The following is a 21,296-nucleotide window of genomic DNA, read 5'->3' as shown; positions in this document are numbered from 1 at the left end:
TGCTTCTTAATTATAGGGGTACGAAATAGTCTTAATAAGTGTAATTGTGATGACGATTTATGTTAACATTTGGTACATGTACAAATACTATGAGTTTAAACGCATTAGCCGCGTTGAAATATGTGTGGTGATAACACCAGTGTTAAATTGTGCAGAGTGTGTATGCAAAACTATAACGTATACACTAGGTCTCGTACAAGAAGAGTAGAACAAATGGCTGAAACCCCGGAACAACTCGCTGCTAGATTAAGGAACCTTGAACAGATAAACCAGACTATGGGTTTGTTGTTGCAGCAACAGTTGCAAAACAACAACAACAACAACAACAACCATGCTGATAATGACCCGCAAACTACCATGGCTAAGAAGCTAGCTGCATTGAAACCCCCACTATTCCTAGGTAAGGAGGATCCGTTGTTGGTTGAAAACTGGGTACGTGATTTTGACAAGATCTTCTCTGCTGCTGGTACACCTGATGCTCAAAAGGTGGATCAGGCAACTTTCTATTTGCGCGAAAATGCTGACTTATGGTGGGAAAGACAGGGTCCTATACTAAGAAACCAAGAGAACTTTGGCTGGGATGCGTTCAAGTTGGCTATCAAGGGACGTTTCTTCCATGAACACATAAGGAGAAAGAAATACAATGAGTGCAGTAGGTTCAATCAAACTGGGGGCATGAGCGTGCAAGAATATGCTGAGAAGTTTAATGAATATGCTAGGTTCTGTCCCAATGTGGTACCTGATGAGAGAGCTAAGGCTTCAAAATTTGAAGATGGGTTGATTTTCAGAATTCAGAAGAAAGTGATAGCAGCTGGCGCAACAGCAACATTCCAAGAAGCATACGAAAGGGCTTGTAACACCGAAAGGGTGATAAAACGCGAAGAAGAGGTGAAGAATATGCACAAGAAGAGAAATAATGCTGAAACCTCCAACCAGCAAGGGTATGACAAGAAACCTCGCTATGGAGGAAAGAGTAATGGCTATGGCAATGGAAATGGCTATGGGAATGGAAGTGGCAATGGTAATGGCAGTGGCTACAGGTCTAACGATCGCTATAACAACAACAACCGCAACTACCAAGGCCAAGGAAATCAGAATCAGCAAGGATCCCTTCCTTGCAAGAGATGTCACAAGAGCCATCGTGGTCGTACTTGCCAAGGAGACCCAATCACTTGTTACGAATGCAAGGAGCCTGGACATAAGGCACGTGAATGTCCCAAGAGGCAGGGGAATAATCGCCAAGGTCATAATGGAAACAATAATAGCAATGGAGGCGGCTATGGAAGGAACTCGAACAACAATGTCAATGGACATACCAACAATAGTAATGCTGGAGCAACAAACACTAACCAGAACAATGGCAATGGGAGGACCAGCAATGGAAGGATATATGTCATGAACCAGAATGAGGCTAGCATCAATGCCAACGTTGTGACGGGTACTTTTCTAGTTAACTCTAAGCCTGCTTACTTACTTTTTGATTCAGGGGCGTCTCATTCTTTTGTATCCACTTCTTTTGTGAGTAAAAGTGCATTGAAACCTTCATCGTCGTGTCAAGCCAATATAGTGATACCATCTGGGGAAGTTGTGCTTTGTAAATCCCTATACCAAAACATTCCCATTAATGTAGCTGGGACTGAGTTACCTGCAGACCTTATCCAGTTTAACCTGACTGATTTTGATGTAATCTTGGGAATGGATTGGCTTAGTAAGTACAGGGCTAGAATTGAGTGTCACACCCAGAAAGTGTCTCTTAGGGGGCCAAAGGGGAATAGAATTTCTTACCATGGAGTTGTGTCTAAGCCTGAACTCAGTATTGTGTCAGCCATTACTTTTCATTCTTATATTAGGAAAGGTTACCCCATATACTTGTGCCATGTGCAAGATGTGAATGTAGAAGAGAAAGCCATAGGACAGATTCCGGTAGTAAGAGAATTTCAGGATGTATTCCCAGAAGAAATCCCAGGGATGCCACCAGCTAGGGAGTTAGATTTCAAAATAGATTTAGTGCCTGGGACAGGAGCTATTTCCAAGGCACCATATAGGATGGCACCCGCAGAGATGAAGGAGTTGAAAGTGCAGTTAGAAGAGTTGCTTGAGAAAGGGTACATTAGACCGAGTGTCTCACCTTGGGGAGCACCTGTTCTGTTTGTGAGAAAGAAGGATGGGAGCATGAGATTGTGCATTGACTATCGAGAGTTAAACAATGTCACAATAAAGAATAGGTATCCGTTACCTAGGATTGAGGATTTATTTGATCAACTTAAGGGTGCTGGGATCTTTTCGAAAATTGATTTGAGGTCGGGATACCACCAGTTGAGGATAGCAGCAGAAGATATACCTAAGACAGCCTTTCGCACAAGATATGGCCATTATGAGTTCACTGTCATGCCTTTTGGACTCACAAATGCGCCAGCAGCTTTTATGGACCTTATGAATAGAACTATTCAGCCGTATTTGGATAGGTTTGTTGTGGTGTTTATAGATGATATTTTGGTGTACTCGAGGGATAAGGAAGAGCATGAGGAGCATCTAAGAAGAGTGTTGGAGATACTCCGTGAAAAGCAGTTGTATGCTAAATATTCTAAGTGTGAGTTTTGGCTAGAGAAAGTAGCATTCTTAGGCCATGTGATATCGAAAGAGGGGGTTGCAGTTGACCCATCTAAGATTCGAGCAGTGACTGATTGGCCTCGACCTACTAGTGTGACAGAAGTAAGGAGTTTCTTAGGCCTTGCTGGTTATTATAGGAGATTTGTGGAAGACTTTGCTAGAGTAGCTCAACCAATGACAAATTTAATGAAAAAGACAACGAGATTTCAGTGGGATGAGAAATGTGAGCAAGCTTTTCAAGAGTTGAAACGAAAACTTACCTCTGCACCAGTTTTGACATTACCCTCGGGAGTTGATGGATTTGAGGTGTATAGTGATGCATCAAAAAACGGTTTAGGGTGTGTACTTATGCAACATGGGAAGGTTGTAGCTTATGCATCGAGGCAACTTAAGCAGTATGAGAAGAATTACCCCACACATGATTTGGAGCTAGGGGCAGTGGTGTTTGCTCTTAAGATTTGGAGACACTACTTGTATGGTGTGAGGTGTAAGGTTTATACAGACCACAAAAGCTTGAAGTACATATTCACTCAAAAGAAGTTGAACATGAGACAAAGAAGATGGCTAGAACTGATAAAAGACTACGAATTGGACATCTTGTATCATGAAGGAAAAGCAAACAAGGTAGCTGACGCATTAAGCAGAAAGACAAGCCACACGATGAACACAATGGTGTTGGCAAAGGAGTTATGTAAGGAGTTTCAAAAGCTGAATCTGGAGGTGATGGAAGCTGGTCAAGTGGATGCTCAGTTGAATGCAATGTCAGTAGAACCTACCATATACGATGAGATTCGAGAGAAGCAAGCAACAGATGAATGGTTGGGAAAGGTGAGAAAAATGAAGGAAGAAGGAGCAGCTATTGACTTTGAAATCGACGATACTGGAGCAGTGAAATATAAGGGAAGATGGTGCATTCCAAAAGATGAAGATCTAAAGAGGAAAATCTTAGAGGAGGCTCACAATACTCCATACTCAGTGCATCCGGGCGGAGATAAACTTTATAAAGATCTTAAACAACATTTTTGGTGGTCTAACATGAAGCGTGAGGTAGCGGAGTTTGTAGCAAGATGTTTGACATGTCAGAAGGTAAAGATTCAGCATATGAGACCTGGGGGGAAGTTGCAATCTTTGGAGGTACCGGGATGGAAGTGGGAGTCGATTTCAATGGATTTCGTGATGGCATTACCACTTACCAAGACAGCAAAGAATGCAATTTGGGTCATAGTTGATCGCTTGACAAAGACAGCAAGATTCATTGCCATGAAGGATACTTGGAATGTGAACCAACTAGCAGATGCATACGTTCGTGAAATAGTGAGACTGCATGGAGTTACTAAGGACATCATTTCAGATAGGGACCCGAGATTCTTGTCAAACTTTTGGGGTACTTTTCAGAAAGCATTTGGTACTATACTAAAGTTTAGCACAGCATTTCATCCTGCTACCGATGGGCAGACAGAGAGGACGATTCAGACTCTAGAGGATATGTTAAGGGCTTGTGTAATGGATTTTGGTGGGTCGTGGGATGAGCGATTGCCTATGATTGAGTTCTCATATAATAATAGCTACCATGCAAGCATAGGAATGGCACCTTATGAAGCGTTATATGGGAGGAAATGCAGGAGTCCTTTGTGTTGGAGTGATATTAGTGAGTCGTTGACATTGGGGCCAGAAATGATAGAAGAAACAATAAGGCAGGTTAGGTTGATACAAGAGAATATGAAGGAAGCCCAGGATCGACAGAAGTCATATGCAGACCAGAATAGAAGGGTGGTGGAGTTTGAAGTTGGAGAAAAAGCATTACTTAAGGTGTCACCGACCAAAGGTGTCATGCGATTTGGAAGGAAAGGAAAGTTGAGCCCGAGGTACATTGGCCCGTATGAGGTATTGAAGCGAATTGGAGAGGTGGCATATCAGTTAGCTTTACCAATGGAGTTAGCCAATGTCCACAATGTTTTCCATGTCTCCCAACTCAGAAAATATATCCATGACCCTAACCATGTAATCCAACCAGAGTCTATAGAGTTAGACGAGTGATTAACCTCCAAAGAACGCCCTATTAAGATTCTTGATACCAAAACCAGAAGTACGCGGAACAAGGCCGTTAAGTTAGTTAAAGTGCTATGGTCGAATCAAAATTCCGAAGAGGCAACGTGGGAAGCTGAGGATGACATGAAAAAGCGTTATCCAGAACTATTTGAGCAGGTATGCTAAGTTTCGAGGACGAAACTCTTTTTAGGGGGGGTGAAATAGGATGCTAACAGGTCAGTATCGTTCTTTTAGCACATTGGGTTAACCTTAAGTTCGAGGACGAACTTTGTTTTTAGGGGGAGTAGATGTAATATCCCGAATTTTCGCGTATTTTCTAATAAATTATTTTGATAAATTAAGATAATTTTACAATTAAAATAAAGTTTTTAATGAGTTTTAACTAATAGTCACTACGAGTATATTTTCAGATTAATTTATATATTTTTTCTGAAATTTAGTCTCCTAATTAAACCCTAATTGTACCCAAACTATATATACCCTATTGTAACCGAAAAATTCCCTTGCATAATTGTTGACACTCAAACCCTCCTTCATCCCTCAATAGTTTCCCCAGCCGTCATCATCTCTAAGTTGCTCCTTCATTTCGACGGAGACTACTTAGGAACCACGCAAAGAGACTACTAGTTTGAGTACGTGCGAGTTCAAGGTAATTTTCGATGTCCATCTTATTTAAGTTCCATTAAAAAAATATTTTAGATATGTTTATATGTTATTATGTGATAGGAGGATAAAGATATTTGTAAATAAGCTATATGACTAGAATTTTTATATATATATATAAACTATTATGTGATAGGAGGATAAAGATATTTGCTCTTAATTAAGTAATGTAGACACAGGTTCTTTATAATTGTATTGGTGGTTATTAACGGCTTGAACATGGTGATCCCCTTGACATTACATCGTCAGGGACTAAATGAGTTTCATTAGTTCTAATGAGTAATGCTAATTAGAGATTAATCGGAGAATTAGTGGCAAGGTTAGAATGTGATTCGTTGATGGATTCTTATAACTACTTGTATTATGTGCTTGAACCTTATTAAAATACTAATTACGAAAAGTGTAATCTCAGAGGGAAAAGCCCGTAAGGGTTAGGAACAGGTTGCCCTTCTAGATGTTGTTCTATCGGTGCACTTTAGTGGAGACCCGATAGGCTTCTAGTAGGTTTCTATTATTCTGTAATAAACTTTCTGCTTAGTCTTCCTCCTAATTCTATTGGTGCGCGGTCGCGGAGACCCATAGTCAATTAGTGAGGGGTGTGCACACTAGGGACATTTTGTATTCATCTTACTTTGGCCATTTTCAAGGGTTGCGCGTGACCCTTAGCGTTCTCTTTCCCTCACTTAATTAATATTGATCTTTATGTGATAAGTTTAATAATGGAGTTATTAAATTGGTACTGGTTGTTTAATTGTCTATTTTATGTACTCAAAATGTTTTCAAACTAAAATTATTTATTTTACGGGATGGAGTTGGAATTACTCAGTTTATCTGATTTTTGGGAGTTCGTCTCTCTTGTCTCTTTTCTATTTATTTTTGCAGGTTGGTAAAGGTACTTGGCTACGAGTGAGGAGACGCTTAGAATAACCACCTAGTCAAGAGACAATTTCTATTTCAGTTTAAGTTTAAGTTGTTTTTTGTTATTCATTTTATGGGAATTGGTTGTAGTTTTTATGGGGCACCTTTTAGACCACTTAGTTAATTTTGACTTTAATGATTTTAAATTGTTTTGTTGCTTTGCATTTATTTTCTATGGAGAATAAATGTAGCAGTGACACTCCCAAGGTTTGGACGATTGTTTTATGATATAAAAACAGGGTTTTTGATTATATAAAAGGTCCAAATTTTGGGGGTGTTACAAACACCATCAAGAACAAGTATCCTTTGCCTAGGATAGATGGCATATTGGATCAATTGAGTCGGGCGAGTGTGTTCTCGAAGACTGATTTGTGTTTGAAGTATCATCAATTGAGGATAGCTGGTAAGGGCCTAAGACCTCATTAGAACTCGTTATTGTCATTATGGGTTTAGAGTAAAGTCTTTTGGGTTAACCAATGTACTTTCCATAATTATGGATTTGATGAATAAGATTTTCCACGATTTCCGAATTAAGTTCGTTATTATGTTATTGACGATATCCTGATTTATTCAAGGAATGAGAAAAATCATGACAAACACTTGAGGATTATTTGGAGACGCTTAGAAAGAATCTAGTTTTATTAGATGAATGATACAAATCTTGAAGTCATGGGCGTAGAAGTGACACCGACGAAAAGTGGTTTTAGGACTAAATTGATTGAAAACTACGTTACGTAAGGGAATAAATTTAAGAGAAGATTTGAATGGTCCAGGATTTTTAGAAATCATTTGTTATCTTGAAAAGATGGAAGGAAATATATGAAATTAATGGAAGAGTTAAGCCTAAAATATATACATAGAAAACGCTAGATGACTAGAATGCAAGATGACTAGTAGTTCTGTTTCTTGAACTATGTCGACATGGCAATGTCGCAATCATTGGCATAGATACTTACTTGATAAGATTAGTATCGGGCAGACCTATAAAACTTTACTGTAAGAGATGAACATTTGTCATAAGTAAATTTAATTATATTCTTAGACACTAATCCTCAATACCTGAGTGATTTGAGATTACTTGTTTGAGAACTGGTTACTTTGACATTGTCAAGCATCGCACCGTAAAAGGAGACTATAACGACAACGCTCAGGTAATCACCTATCAAAAGAAGTCTAACCTCAAGATCAAAAGATTGGGATTGTCCTCCCATAAGTCGAGATGAGATGCTAAAAGTTGTACAAGGCCACTCGGAGAGCTAGAAACTGTAAAATGCATGGCCGTGCTCAGATGAATCATAGGCTATGATTATCTGTTTACTTGATCAGTTGAACTCTGACACCGAGAAATACCTCTGGACATAATAAGGACTACTACTCTTACCTTACGTTCATGAGCAGGCATCGAGCGACAAAGGAATTAGGAAATGCACACTTGTCCCTAAGGACAAGTGGGAGACTGAAGGAAATAATGCCCTTGGTCCAAGTTTACATTTAATGCATTTAATGATAAGTCTAATAAATGCGGTTCAATATTTATTAACAAGTTAGTAATTCAGTGAGATTAAGTGATCTGAATGCCTGGCTAGAGGCCTCTTCAGTTCGAGTGGAATTAATAACATTAATCCACAACTTACTCTTGACTGAACACGTAGGGTCACACAAATAGTACGTAAACGGATCAAGTATTTAAGTGAATATAACATTCATTAAGTACTCTTTTTATGGTCATTCGGAAATGATGGATCTTGGTTCCAGTGGGAGTTAAAATCATCACAAGGCAAATAAAGGGTATTACCGGAAATGAAGATATTATCGGAAACGAAAATATGGTTCATGACGGAAATATAAATATTTTCCAAGTCAAAGATATTGCCGGAAACAAAAATATGGTTCCTATCGGGAAATATTATCAGAAATAGAAATATTGTCGGGATCGGAAATATTGCCGGAAACGGAAATATTATCGGAATCGGAAATATTATCGAAATCGAAAAATATTGCCGGAATCGGAAATATTAAGGGAAACGTAAATATTGTTCGAATCGGAAATAATTTCCGGAATCGGAAAACGAATCGGAAGTGCGACAAGAGACAAGCCGACAAGCGAGCCGGCTCATCGCTCGACGAGCAAAGGCCGCACGCACATCGCCAGCCACAAGGCTGAAGGAAATAATGCCCTTGGTCCAAGTATGCATTCTATGTTAAGTCTAATAAATGCGGTTCAGTATTAATTAACAAGTTAATAATTCAGTGAGATCAAGTGAGCTGAATGCCTAGCTAGAGGCCGCTTTAGTTCAAGTGGAATTAATGATATTAATCCACAGCTTACTCTTGACTGAACCCGTAGGGTCACACAAATAGTACGTAAACGGATCAAGTATTTAATGGCATTAGATACTCCATCTATGGATATTCGGAATCGACGGATCTTGGTTTCAGTGGGAGCTGAGATCGTCACAGGCAAGAAATGAATACTCCGGAAACGATGATATTGCCGGAAACGGAAATATGGATCGTATCGGAAATATAAATATTATCCAAGTCGTAGATGTTCCCGGAAACGGAAACATGGTACGTATCGGAAAATATTATCGGAAATGGAAATATTGCCAGAATCGGAAATATTGCCGGAAACGGAAATATTGTCAGAATCGGAAATATTATCGGAATCGGAAAATAATTCCGGAAACGGAAATATTAAATATTTGTTCGAAACGGAAATTGATTCCGGAATCGGAAATATTAAATATTGTTCGTATCGGAAATGAATTCCGGAACCGGGAATTTAATCGGAAGCGTATCGTACGAATTAGCATCGGACGAGGCCTGCCGGACGAAGGCCCAGCACGAAGTCGGGCCATCGCCCAGCAAGCCAAACGCGCGCCCAACCAAGGCAGCGCCCAGGCCCACCGCAAGGCAGGCCCAGCGCGCGCCAAGGCCATGGCCTCGCTGCGTGGGCTGCTGCTCGCACGCACACGCATGGGCGGCCCTCGTGGCTGCCGTGTGTGTGTGAGTTTGTGTTCATGCATGATTCCTAAAACTATTAGAATTAGTATATGATTAAATTCCTATTCCTAAAAGGATAAATTAATTAATTAGAGTTCTTGTAGGATTCTAAGTTTAATTAATTCGTATCCTACTAGGATTCCAATTCCTTTTCCATAACTCTATAAATACGTGCCTAGGGTCACATATTTTCAGAGATTAATTCAAGTATTCAAAGTGAGTTTTGAGAGAAAAATTCAGTCATATTTCTTACCTAAGAGTGCCGAAAATTCTAGTACCTTAAGGGCGATTCTAGTTGGTCAATCTTAAGGCGGATCCGGACGTGCTGTGGACTATCTACGGAGGGACGACACTTGGAGTCCTAAAGACTTGTTCTTGTTCGGTTCGGGCGCAGCTAGGGAAGGCATGCAACAAAGAGTATGCATCTAAACTATGCTATATGATTATGTGTAAATAATATGTATTCCTGGCTAAATGGTTTTTCCGCATGATTTATGAATTGTCATATGTATCGTAACCTAACAGTGGTATCAGTAGCCCCTTATTATTTTCATAATCTAAATTGCATGAACATGGTTAAATAATACAAATTTGCAAGAATTAAAAGGGGTGATTAATTTTCGTAATTGTTAATTAATTGCAAATTGCGTTTATTTAATTATACGTACGCAGTTTTTCGGCAGTTTCTTCGTTACTCATCCAAATCGAGTGATTTTTGTGTCAATTCCGCATGTAAAAGGCATTCTAAAATTTTGACAAAAATAGTATTTTTCTGCCGAACCCAGAATTCTCAAATTCGAAGCCTAACTATGACTTTTCGAAGGTTTTAGTTTTTCGAATGCAAAATTTCGTAAATTTAAGATGTTAAATTAAATATTTGCGATTCTTGTTGATAAATCTTGAATTTTTGATTGACCTACTGTATATGTTTAACAAGTTTGAATGCCTAGCCTTGTTAATTATGCAATCTAATTTGTAATTATGATTAATTTGTTGAAAATTAGAATAATTTAGAATTAATTTGATTTTCATAATTAATTATAATTTAATTAGAAACCTATGATTAAAAACCACCATAAAAATTGTAAATTTATGATAAATTTTAAATTTTTATGACCTAGACTTGAATCCATAATAATCGGAAATCAATTGGATAATAAATTTTCGATTTTTCGCCCTAAAATTATGAAATTAATATTATTTATTAATTTGTCATTAATTTTAAATATAAATTTTAATTTTTATGCGATTCGTTCATATAACTTGCACGCACAAAGCAATGGACGCTTCGTGTTACCCTTAAGGGGTGTTGTATAGTGCGGGCATGCGACGACGAGCAAGGGAGCTCGTCGCCCGTGCGGCACGAATGCAATGAGCAAAGGCATGGTGCACGAGCACAAGGCAGCAGCCCTGCCTTGTGTCGTGGGCCACGAGCTATGAACAAATGGGCATGGGCGAAAGGCAAGCCAAGGCAGTCGCGTGTGGGCAGCAAGCGAGCTGCGCCACGACGCGCACTGCCTCGCGCAAGCGCGCGCAGCCTCGCGCGCAGCGAGCGCAAGCTCGCGTGCCACGAGCGCTGCGCCCAGCGATTGATCGCGCGCAATTGCTCGCGCGCACAGCGAGCGATGGCTCGCGCGCACAGCTAGCGATGGCTCGCGCGCACAGCGAGCAATGGCTTGCGCGCACAGCGAGCGATGGCTCGCGCGCAGCGAGCGCTGGCGAGCGCGCACAGCGAGCGAAGGCTCGCGTGCGTCGAGCGCTGGCGCGCGCGCAGCGAGCACCATAGCGTGCGATGGCTTGCGATGGAAGATGCAGCAGCTATGCGACGAGCGCATGGGCTGCGCGCACATGGGCTGCGATGGCTGTGTGCGTGCGGCCCATGGGCGTGCAATGCGTAGGGTGTTTGCGTTGCGATTAGATCGTTTTGAATGTTTAATTTGAAATTTTTCAGTTTACGTAATTTTAATTAATTTTAAAATTAATAATTAAAATTATTTTCTTGGATTTTAATTTTGAATATTGTAATTATAATAAATTTTATTTATTCTAATTATTTTACTAAAATTAAAATCATGAATTAATTTAAATACGACTGAAATTAAATTAAACTTTTTGGATTCAATTATAAATTTATATGAGCTTTAAATTTTAATTAAATTTGTATGTTTCCGGTTAGACTTGAAATACATTTTTATGTTTAAAATTAGTAAGCATATGAATTTATTGGTTTAAGTGGGAGCCCTTTTAGTCATAAAACTCTTGATTAGGTCTACAAATCCTTAAGGTTAAAACAACTTGATTAGAATTAATAAGGACTGAATAATTGGTAGATTATTGGTGCCCTTGATTAATTGCTGCAAATGTTTACGTGATGCATAATGTGTTTTACTAACCAGCTATGTGGGCCATTCATGATAATGAATGGGTGAATGGTATATATTGTATATGTACTGTTTTGCAGGTTATGAAGTGACTAGTATGGCCCAAATAGGATAGAAAATATGGTCTGCGTACCATTAATTTGAATGTAATTGGTCTAAAGTACCAAAGTTGTTTTTCAATTCAAATATGGTCTGCGTACCATCAAATAGTTGTAATTAGTTTTAATTATAGCTTATCCTATTTGAAGAAAATGGTGCCTCCCACGGAGATTTTCAAGACGGACTTTGAAGTCAAAGCTTCAAGATGAAGTCGGGCCATACTAGATCACATTTATCTTATGCATGCTTTAAGTTATTTATTGCTTTAAATATGTCTTAATTATGCATAAGATTGTGGCTTGATTATGTTGCATGATTAAGGATTTTAGTTCACTTAAAATCTAACCAACATAGTAAGAGCCTTAAGTTCCAAACTTAAAAATTGAGTTAAAAGGTGCCATGCCAAAATATACACTTGCTTGGATATCCTTTACATCAATCTAGTAATAGTTTTCGCTCAGCGAGGTGTTACTTATTGGTCCTAAAGGGGAAAGGTACACAAATAATTGTGAGTACATGTTAGTTTTGGTGAAACTCAACGATATAAGTAAGGAGTCCTTTTATGTCGTGGCAAAATCGATAGGTTTACCTAATAAGTTCTTAGACGTACCTATCAACCAAGAATAGTTTCTAGACTATTAGCAAAAGGCTTTTGCTTACCTAAGATGTTTTAGGATTAAGTCTACAAACTGTGCTTAATTCTTCAATGGTTTTAGGGTCTTGGAATCATTTTATTCACACCTGCCGGAACAATAAAATCGAATAAAATGCTAATAACTTGTTTGAATTGCATGGTTGCTTTAATTTCAAGTTATTATTCATGATAAATGTTTAGACTTTGCATGCTTCAATGTATGTTTTAATTATTGTTTATAATTAAATATCTTGCACTGCAATAAATCCTTTTAGAAAGGTAACAGTAAATTTCCTCGATTGGTAGTGAATCCAAGAACGATTCACGGAAAAGAGAGAAAGTGAGCAATTTAAAATGTACGTTTCTTATAGCGACTTTTATGGTTGTTTTCGAACATCAAAGTCGAATGGCAAACCAATTGGTGCTTGTGAATTCAAAATACACTGTAGTTTTGAGATCATAAAGCATTGAGTTTAATACGCTCAGCTTTACCAATGGTTAACAACCTAATATCTTTGTCCATTTAATTCTCGAATGAGTCTAGTTCCTAGACATTCGAATAGATCGATACTTAGAGAACTTTAGAAGCTTCTGGTAAGATCATCTAGTTGAAACAAAATATTCAACATAAATTAAAATGGTAAAGAACCTTGTTGGTGACATTGGACATGTCTAACAAAGTATAAAAGTCAACACTATAGAATTCAGTTCTTAAGACTATAAGAAAGTGTACAAGAAATAGGAAAACAAGGAACAAATGAAAGGAATTTACGATTCCGTTTCTACCTATAAGTTTATGTTTAAAGAGAAGTGACCTAGCAATCAAACTTCCTTGGTATCATATACCGCTTGAGGTTCTTACTTCGGTAATAACTCAAACAATGGAAGCTAGGCTACACTAATGACCTACAAGTGGGAAATGAAGCATGGCAATGCTACATTAGTTGTAGGGTCATCTAGTTTGTTTTAAGTCCTTTCAAAGGCTGGAACTTAATGGCTATTTTGTTCCATAATCAGCATACCTAAATTTCTGCTTCAAACACAGAAAGACTCACATTCAAGAAAAACAAAAACAATGTTTGTTTGTTTATTTGAATGAAATGGTCAATTACAGGTTGAGTCAATATGCTTGATTAAAACAAACAACTCTTTAAAGAACTTTACTAGGTTCAAATCAACCCCTTGATTTGAGTTCCACTAATCTTTGGCATTGTTGCTTAGACCATATCAACAAGTTAACATTCAAAAGCTCTATTTTAATGGACTTTTGAAAGTTGGTTAATTTCTAGATCAACTTAAGACAAGCTAGTCTTACTTGTTGAAAGTAACAAAAGATATGAACTATTGTTAGAACGCCTAGACGATAGAGTTCAAAGCTAAAGAAAGATTTTATGACTTTATTATTTCACATGGATTTGAGTGAATATATGTTTATTGACTCAAATGTGATATAAGTTGAATCTATTTGGCTAGTTCAAAGATTCAGAAGTATAAAATCCACTTGGCAAGAAATCATAAAGATCTAGGTTAGATCATGTTGATGATTACTTGAGACCAAATATGATCATCAATGATTGTGTGTTGTAATTTCACAATCTAGGTCCATAAGATATGGCATATCGTAGTTGGAATAATCGAAGTCAATTAGTACTTGATTCGATTAATGATGAATCATAAAGACCTTTCCTATAATTTCTAAAACAAAATGCTCAACTACCACCAAACTAAACCAAATTCGTCAAAGCTATTGAAAAGTAATTTCAGAATAACTTTTCATAAAATATATCTAGAGAGTTGCAAAACTCAGTGGGAGCTTAGTGTTTGTCATTCGACAAACTAAAGCCCAAGTATAGATATATGTTTCATTATGATTTATTCAAATGAGACACAAGGATATTGTTTCTACCACGAATTTTTGAGAACATAATGTTTGTTTGCTCGAAATAATGTCCTTTTGGAGATTCGTTTCCAAAATAACAAGTGGGAGAAAATAGACCTCGAAAGTCTTCAAGGCGAACAACAAACATAAACGGACATTCCGGAGGCTTTTCGAAGTGCTTCAGAAAATCCGAACTCATTCTTTAAGGACTTTAGAAGTGGCTTTAAAGAATAGACATCTCTTAGAAGACTTTACAAGTGCTTCAAGGAGAACAGAATATTCAAAGGACTTTCAAGTGGCTATTGATATTCTATTGTTTGATGTTCTATACCCTAGTAGGCATAGAGTTCAAGTCACTGAAACTATGCAATTCTTCTATTAGATAGTAAAGAAACCTACAACTTGCAGTCAAACTAAAAGAAGTGACTTGTAAGAAAGCTATGACGAAACCCAGATTCCCTAAAATGGTTAGAGGCCATATATAGACTATATGTTTAATTGGTTAAAGGCCATAAAACATACTCAATGTTTTGATGACAAAATTGAAATTTTGTTGATTTGCAAGAATAGTTTCACACCTATTGGTTGCAAGTTTGTTTTAAGGATAAAAACCATCAAACATGAAATTGTGTTCACACACAAAGCGAGATTAGTTGCTAAAGGTTACAAGCAAATTCATGGCATGGATTGTGTTGAAACCTCATGCAAAATCGTAATGCTTAAGTCTATAATTCAAGCAATGATTGCATATTGGTACATATAGCAATTGGATGACAAAACGTATTCCTCAATCAAATGTTGGAATATAATATGTACATGGTATGTCATAGAATTTGTGGATCCAAATAAATGCTTGAAAAAGAAAGCTAGCTTATAAAATCAAAGTACAGATTTAAGCAAGCAATTGGGAATTGGAACTGTATTTTAAGTGAAGCTAATAAGCATTTTAGTTTCATAAAATATACATGATTCTTATAGATGTATAAGAAGTTTAGTGGGAGTACATAAAAACTTATTTGGTCCTATGTGTATCACACACATATCTCTCTATTGTGAAATAACATTCAAATGCTAATGACTTAGATTTGAAATTATTCATCAATGATGGACCATGGCGAAACTTAGTACATACTGGGTATTAAGATCTATTTACAAAGATCTTATGATATTGTTTTGGATTAAGTAATGGCATTTACTAAATCAAACACGAAAGTCTCCATTGGAGATATTTAACCCATGTGAATAAATCTAAGTAAAGGATGTTTGAACTATGTATAAGCATTTACTAAGTTAAACATCAAAGAGTCTAAATGAGATTCTTAACCTATATTATATGTCAAAGAATTTAGCTGAATTTAGTATCTACTGAAACTAGATAAGCTAAAGTTACATGAATAGAATTCAATTGGGAATTATTCTGCAAAAGAATTTATCATGTATGATATAATATGAGGATCGCCAAAAACGTATCGTATGACTTTAGGCATGACGAACATATACCAATCTCTATTGATCTAAGTGAAGATCAACTAGATTGAGATCAAGAATACTTATGGTACTTGAAATGGTACATAGGAATAGTTCTTGATTCAAGGAAATAAAGATATGCTAAATATTGATGCTACACGCATAAACACTGGCAAAGGATCAAGCAAGACCCTTTGGAGTTAACCATTGATAAGGACGAGCTATAGAGCATCGTGTTTTGAAAATGGCAACATGGGTTGGAGACCATGAGTTGTTGCGTGGGAAATTAAAATAATAATTTCTATGTTCTAAGATATAGTTGGAGAATCTTCCACATATCTATGAACTGCCTGGATAGGTAAATCCAAATAAAGCATCACTAGCAACCTATACAGTTGAAGTAAAAGTAATTATTTCCTAAGAAGCAATAAAACAGGGTTGTTTAAAGTTCTTCACTGAACTTGGGTAGATCACCTATCTGCTGGCTTGATGGTTCTTCATTGAAAAATGCGTAGAACCACTCTTGAAGCAAGAAAAACGTCTGCTAACTTGATGGTTCTTCATTGCAAAATGAGTAAAACCACCATCGAAGTAAGAAAGACTAGATCACATAATAAACACACTCAAAAGATCTTATCATCATATCTCAAAGAACATTCGATGAAAAGGATATTAAGATTGGCAAAGCATGATAACTAAACCTATGCAACAAGTGAGAAGCAACACTCACATTGTAGCACTGGAAATCAAGCATAGCTTTGAATTCCATGAACTGTTTTAAAGATGGGTTTGAGGCCCATGGTTGTAAAACAATGGGGTTAAACATTTATCATATATGAAATGTATTTTCATATTCCATTTAATCTTGGTTTAGTATTAAATGATGAGTCCCTTCAATTTGACGATATATTCAAGATAGACTGTCAGGACCAGTCCTGTGACTAAGAAATGTCTATCAAGTGAACTTGAATGTCAAAGGTTGAAAATGGTCCCTAGTCGGAGTTTTCTATAAAATTGGACGCATAGAAAACGTTAGACGATTAGAATGCAAGATGACTAGTAGTTCTGTTTCTTGAACTATGTGGACATGGCAATGTCATAATCATTTGCATAGATACTTACTTTGGGAAGACTAGTATCGGACAAGACCTATGAAACTTTACTGTAAGAGATGAAAATCTGTCATAAGTAAATTTCATTAAAATTATTAGACACTAAATCCTCAATACCTGAGTGATTTGAGATTACTTGTTTGAGAACTGGTTGCTTTGACGTTGACCAACCGTCGCACCGTAAAAGGAGGCTATAAAGGCAACTCTCAGGTAATCACCTATCAAACGAAGTCTAATCTCAAGATCGCAAGATTGGGATTGTCCTCCCATAAATCGGGATGAGATGCTTAAAAGTTGTACAAGGCCACTCGGAGAGCTAGAAACTGTGAAATGCATGGCCGTGCTCGGATGAATCATAGGCTATGATTATCTGTTTATTTGATCAGTTGAACTCTGAAACCGAGGAACACCTCTGGACATAATAAGGATGACGACTCTTACCTTATGTTCAAGAGCAAGCATCGAGCGACAAAGGAATTAGGAAATGCACACTTGTCCCTAAGGACAAGTGGGAGACTGAAGGAAATAATGCCCTTGGTCCAAGTATGCATTCTATGTTAAGTCTAATAAATGCGGTTCAGTATTAATTAACAAGTTAATAATTCAGTGAGATCAAGTGAGCTGAATGCCTAGCTAGAGGCCGCTTCAGTTCAAGTGGAATTAATGATATTAATCCACAGCTTACTCTTGACTGAACCCGTAGGGTCACACAAATAGTACGTAAACGGATCAAGTATTTAATGGCATTAGATACTCCATCTATGGATATTCGGAATCGACGGATCTTGGTTTCAGTGGGAGCTGAGATCGTCACAGGCAAGAAATGAATACTCCGGAAACGATGATATTGCCGGAAACGGAAATATGGATCGTATCGGAAATATAAATATTATCCAAGTCGTAGATGTTGCCGGAAACGGAAACATGGTACATATCGGAAAATATTATCGGAAATGGAAATATTGCCAGAATCGGAAATATTGCCTGAAACGGAAATATTGTCAGAATCGGAAATATTATCGGAATCGGAAAATAATTCCGGAAACGGAAATATTAAATATTTGTTCGAAACGGAAATTGATTCCGGAATCGGAAATATTAAATATTGTTCGTATCGGAAATGAATTCCGGAACCGGGAATTTAATCGGAAGCGTATCGTACGAATTAGCATCGGACGAGGCCTGCCGGACGAAGGCCCAGCACGAAGTCGGGCCATCGCCCAGCAAGCCAAACGCGCGCCCAGCCAAGGTAGCGCCCAGGCCCACCGCAAGGCAGGCCCAGCGCGCGCCAAGGCCATGGCCTCGCTGCGTGGGCTGCTGCTCGCACGCACACGCATGGGCGGCCCTCGTGGCTGCCGTGTGTGTGTGAGTTTGTGTTCATGCATGATTCCTAAAACTATTAGAATTAGTATATGATTAAATTCCTATTCCTAAAAGGATAAATTAATTAATTAGAGTTCTTGTAGGATTCTAAGTTTAATTAATTCGTATCCTACTAGGATTCCAATTCCTTTTTCATAACTCTATAAATACGTGCCTAGGGTCACATATTTTCAGAGATTAATTCAAGTATTCAAAGTGAGTTTTGAGAGAAAAATTCAGTCATATTTCTTACCTAAGAGTGCCGAAAATTCTAGTACCTTAAGGGCGATTCTAGTTGGTCAATCTTAAGGCGGATCCGGACGTGCTGTGGACTATCTACGGAGGGACGACACTTGGAGTCCTAAAGACTTGTTCTTGTTCGGTTCGGGCGCAGCTAGGGAAGGCACGCAACAAAGAGTATGCATCTAAACTATGCTATATGATTATGTGTAAATAATATGTATTCCTGGCTAAATGGTTTTTCCGCATGATTTATGAATTGTCATATGTATCATAACCTAACAAAGGCCCAGCGCCAACGCTAGGCCAAGCGCCCAGCAATGGTGCTGGCACTTTGTGCGATGGGCCAGCGACAAGCAGCAGCGAAGCAATGAGCCAAGGCGTGCAGCGAGCACTCGCTTGGGCCAAGCCAGGGGCGTGCACCAGCGTGGCCTCTAACGATGCGTTGGTGGCGAGCTCCTTGTGCACCAAGGCTTGTTCTATTACTTAGGCGCCAAGTAACTTGGGCCCTAAGAAATTGGTTTTCCTAGTTCTACTAAGATTGGATAATTGGGATAAATCAGAAACGCTTAGTGTTTATTGAATCCTACAATTCTAATGCTATTAATTAACTAGAGTCCTAATAGGATTAGTTAATTAAATCCTAATAGAATTCTAAGTCCCTATTTCCACCCTATAAATACGTGGTTAATGATCACAATTAACATATGATTTTGAACATCAAGTATTATTATTACTATTGCCTATCACGAGTATTGTGAGTTTCCCGAGTGCATATAAAACCTTAGAGAATATTCTAGTCGGTTGAATATAAGGCGGATCCGGACGTGATGTGGACTATCTACGAAGGGACGACACTTGGAGTTGTTCTTGTTCGGTTCGGAAGCAACTAGGGAAGGCACGCATCGCGTAGTATGTATACTAAATTATGCTAATTGACTATGTGGCAATTAATTTGGATTCCTGGATTTATGGTTTTTCCGCATGAATTATATTGTTCATAACCTTACAAAAAGAACAAGACCTAATTCATGCTAGCTTAATGTCACAAAGCCGAAATATTTCAAGCGTTCATTTTTAAATAGAGTTAAATTTTCTTTGCTAGTTTTTAGTTGTATAAGTGAAAAGTCGACAATTTACATAACATCCTATATAATAATAAGAATTTCAAGTTTATGAGGCCTCCAAATCACGAATTGAGCAATTATATTCACTCCCGCTAAAACCATTGAAAAAAAAGAACCGTCTATTGAACTACCCATCTCAAAAAAACTACCCATCTCAAAGAAACTACCCAAAAAAAACACTACCCATGATTTTATAAGCTTCCTATTATTGCTAATGGAGTGTAAAAACTACCATCTCTTTAGTTGCTCATTTGTCATATACTGATTATTTTTATATTCAATATCAACGTAGAGTTTCCTTATTTTTAGATTTGACGCCGTCGGTTGAGGAGAGGTGTTTGAACAATAGTTGGAGCAATTGACGAATAAGGAATTTAGTTATTTGAAGATAGGTATTTTTCCATATTTGAAAATATATCTTTTGATCATAGTTTTACACCCCTTATTATCAATTACTAAAAGTTATGATTACATAATTAATGAGCACGAGTATGGAAGAAATAATGTTTACATAATGTCGTAGTCTTTTCCATTATTTTGCCTCTTCATTGTCTTCATAAATTCTTATAACTTTAAATTATTCCTCCTAAGTGGAAGGAGTACTATGCAGTGGAGGGAGTAGTATGTAACTGAAGTATACGAAGTATTGGCAAAACAAAAAGCATTGCATCACTATGCCTATATTGTACTCGGTTGTACTGACTTACTTATCCTCTTGATAGCTCTGATGTGTTGGTGAATTAGACATTTTAATCAATTTCTTAAGTAGGTTGTTGGAGGGAATTAATATGACCCCTCTTTTAGTAAACCAAGGTAACTAGCTTTTGAGCCCGTTAAATGAACGGGCACTTATGTAGTGGTTATTAAGCCGTCTTTTAAAGTACTAATTTTATTGAGGGTTTGCGATTTTAGTGCGAATATATGATTTATATAGAGGTAAAATTTGAAAGTCGAAAAAATGTACTTCGTATACATTAGATGGTGAATTATGAGTGTTAGAGCGGGAAATGGAGTGGAAGAGGTTGAATTATCGAATGTATAAATTAAATGGTGAATTGATGTTGAATGAGCAAGATAGAGTGAAAGAGTTGTTGAAGGTGTAAAATAAGTACTTCGTATAACAACCACAAAAGGAAAAAATTGGAAAAAATATATTTATGGATGAAAGATGGAGGTGACACTTGTCATATAATAATCAATAAGATGGAGATGACACTTGTCATATAATAATCAATGGTTATCCTTTTTATAGACTAGGTATAGATTATACTCTTTTCCATGTAAACTTTGTAAGAAGCTACACGTAATTGTATATTTGTATTATATCCATAATAGCAGATTAAGAGTAAATGTAAGAATTATTGATGACACAAGTGCAATGTGTGTTACACTTTTTGGACTACTACTGAGATGATCACATGTCTTAAAGTTTCGGATATTAAAAAATTTGACAACCATGTAAGTACATATACAAATTTTTGCAAATCAATAGTATATTTATTATTACAATATATATTGACTCAAAATTTTATTCATAATTACTGTAGGAATTTGGAGATATTATTTTGGAGGACAACTTGAAGGAGCGTTTGATGAATTCATTCACTTTCATACTACATGTTCCCAAGCTAGATAATGGTGATATCTTAGTTGCATATGTTTTGCGAGTGAGATGGGAAGAAGAACTCTACTATTTAAGGAAACATATCTTCAATAAAGAAAATTGAAAATTGTCATTAGGAAATGTTG

At 37.3% G+C, this 21,296-nt stretch overlaps 1 pseudogene; it reads left to right on the top strand.

The window, feature by feature from the left end:
• Window positions 1–213: 213 nt before the first annotated feature.
• On the top strand, window positions 214–21,274 carry LOC130467441 (uncharacterized; annotated as a pseudogene).
• Window positions 21,275–21,296: the final 22 nt, after the last annotated feature.

Source organism: Spinacia oleracea, chromosome 2, assembly GCF_020520425.1.
Source record: "Spinacia oleracea cultivar Varoflay chromosome 2, BTI_SOV_V1, whole genome shotgun sequence".
NCBI lineage: Eukaryota > Viridiplantae > Streptophyta > Magnoliopsida > Caryophyllales > Amaranthaceae > Spinacia > Spinacia oleracea.
The sequence above is the reverse complement of the archived record's forward strand: the minus strand, read 5'-3'. Positions and strand labels throughout refer to the sequence as shown.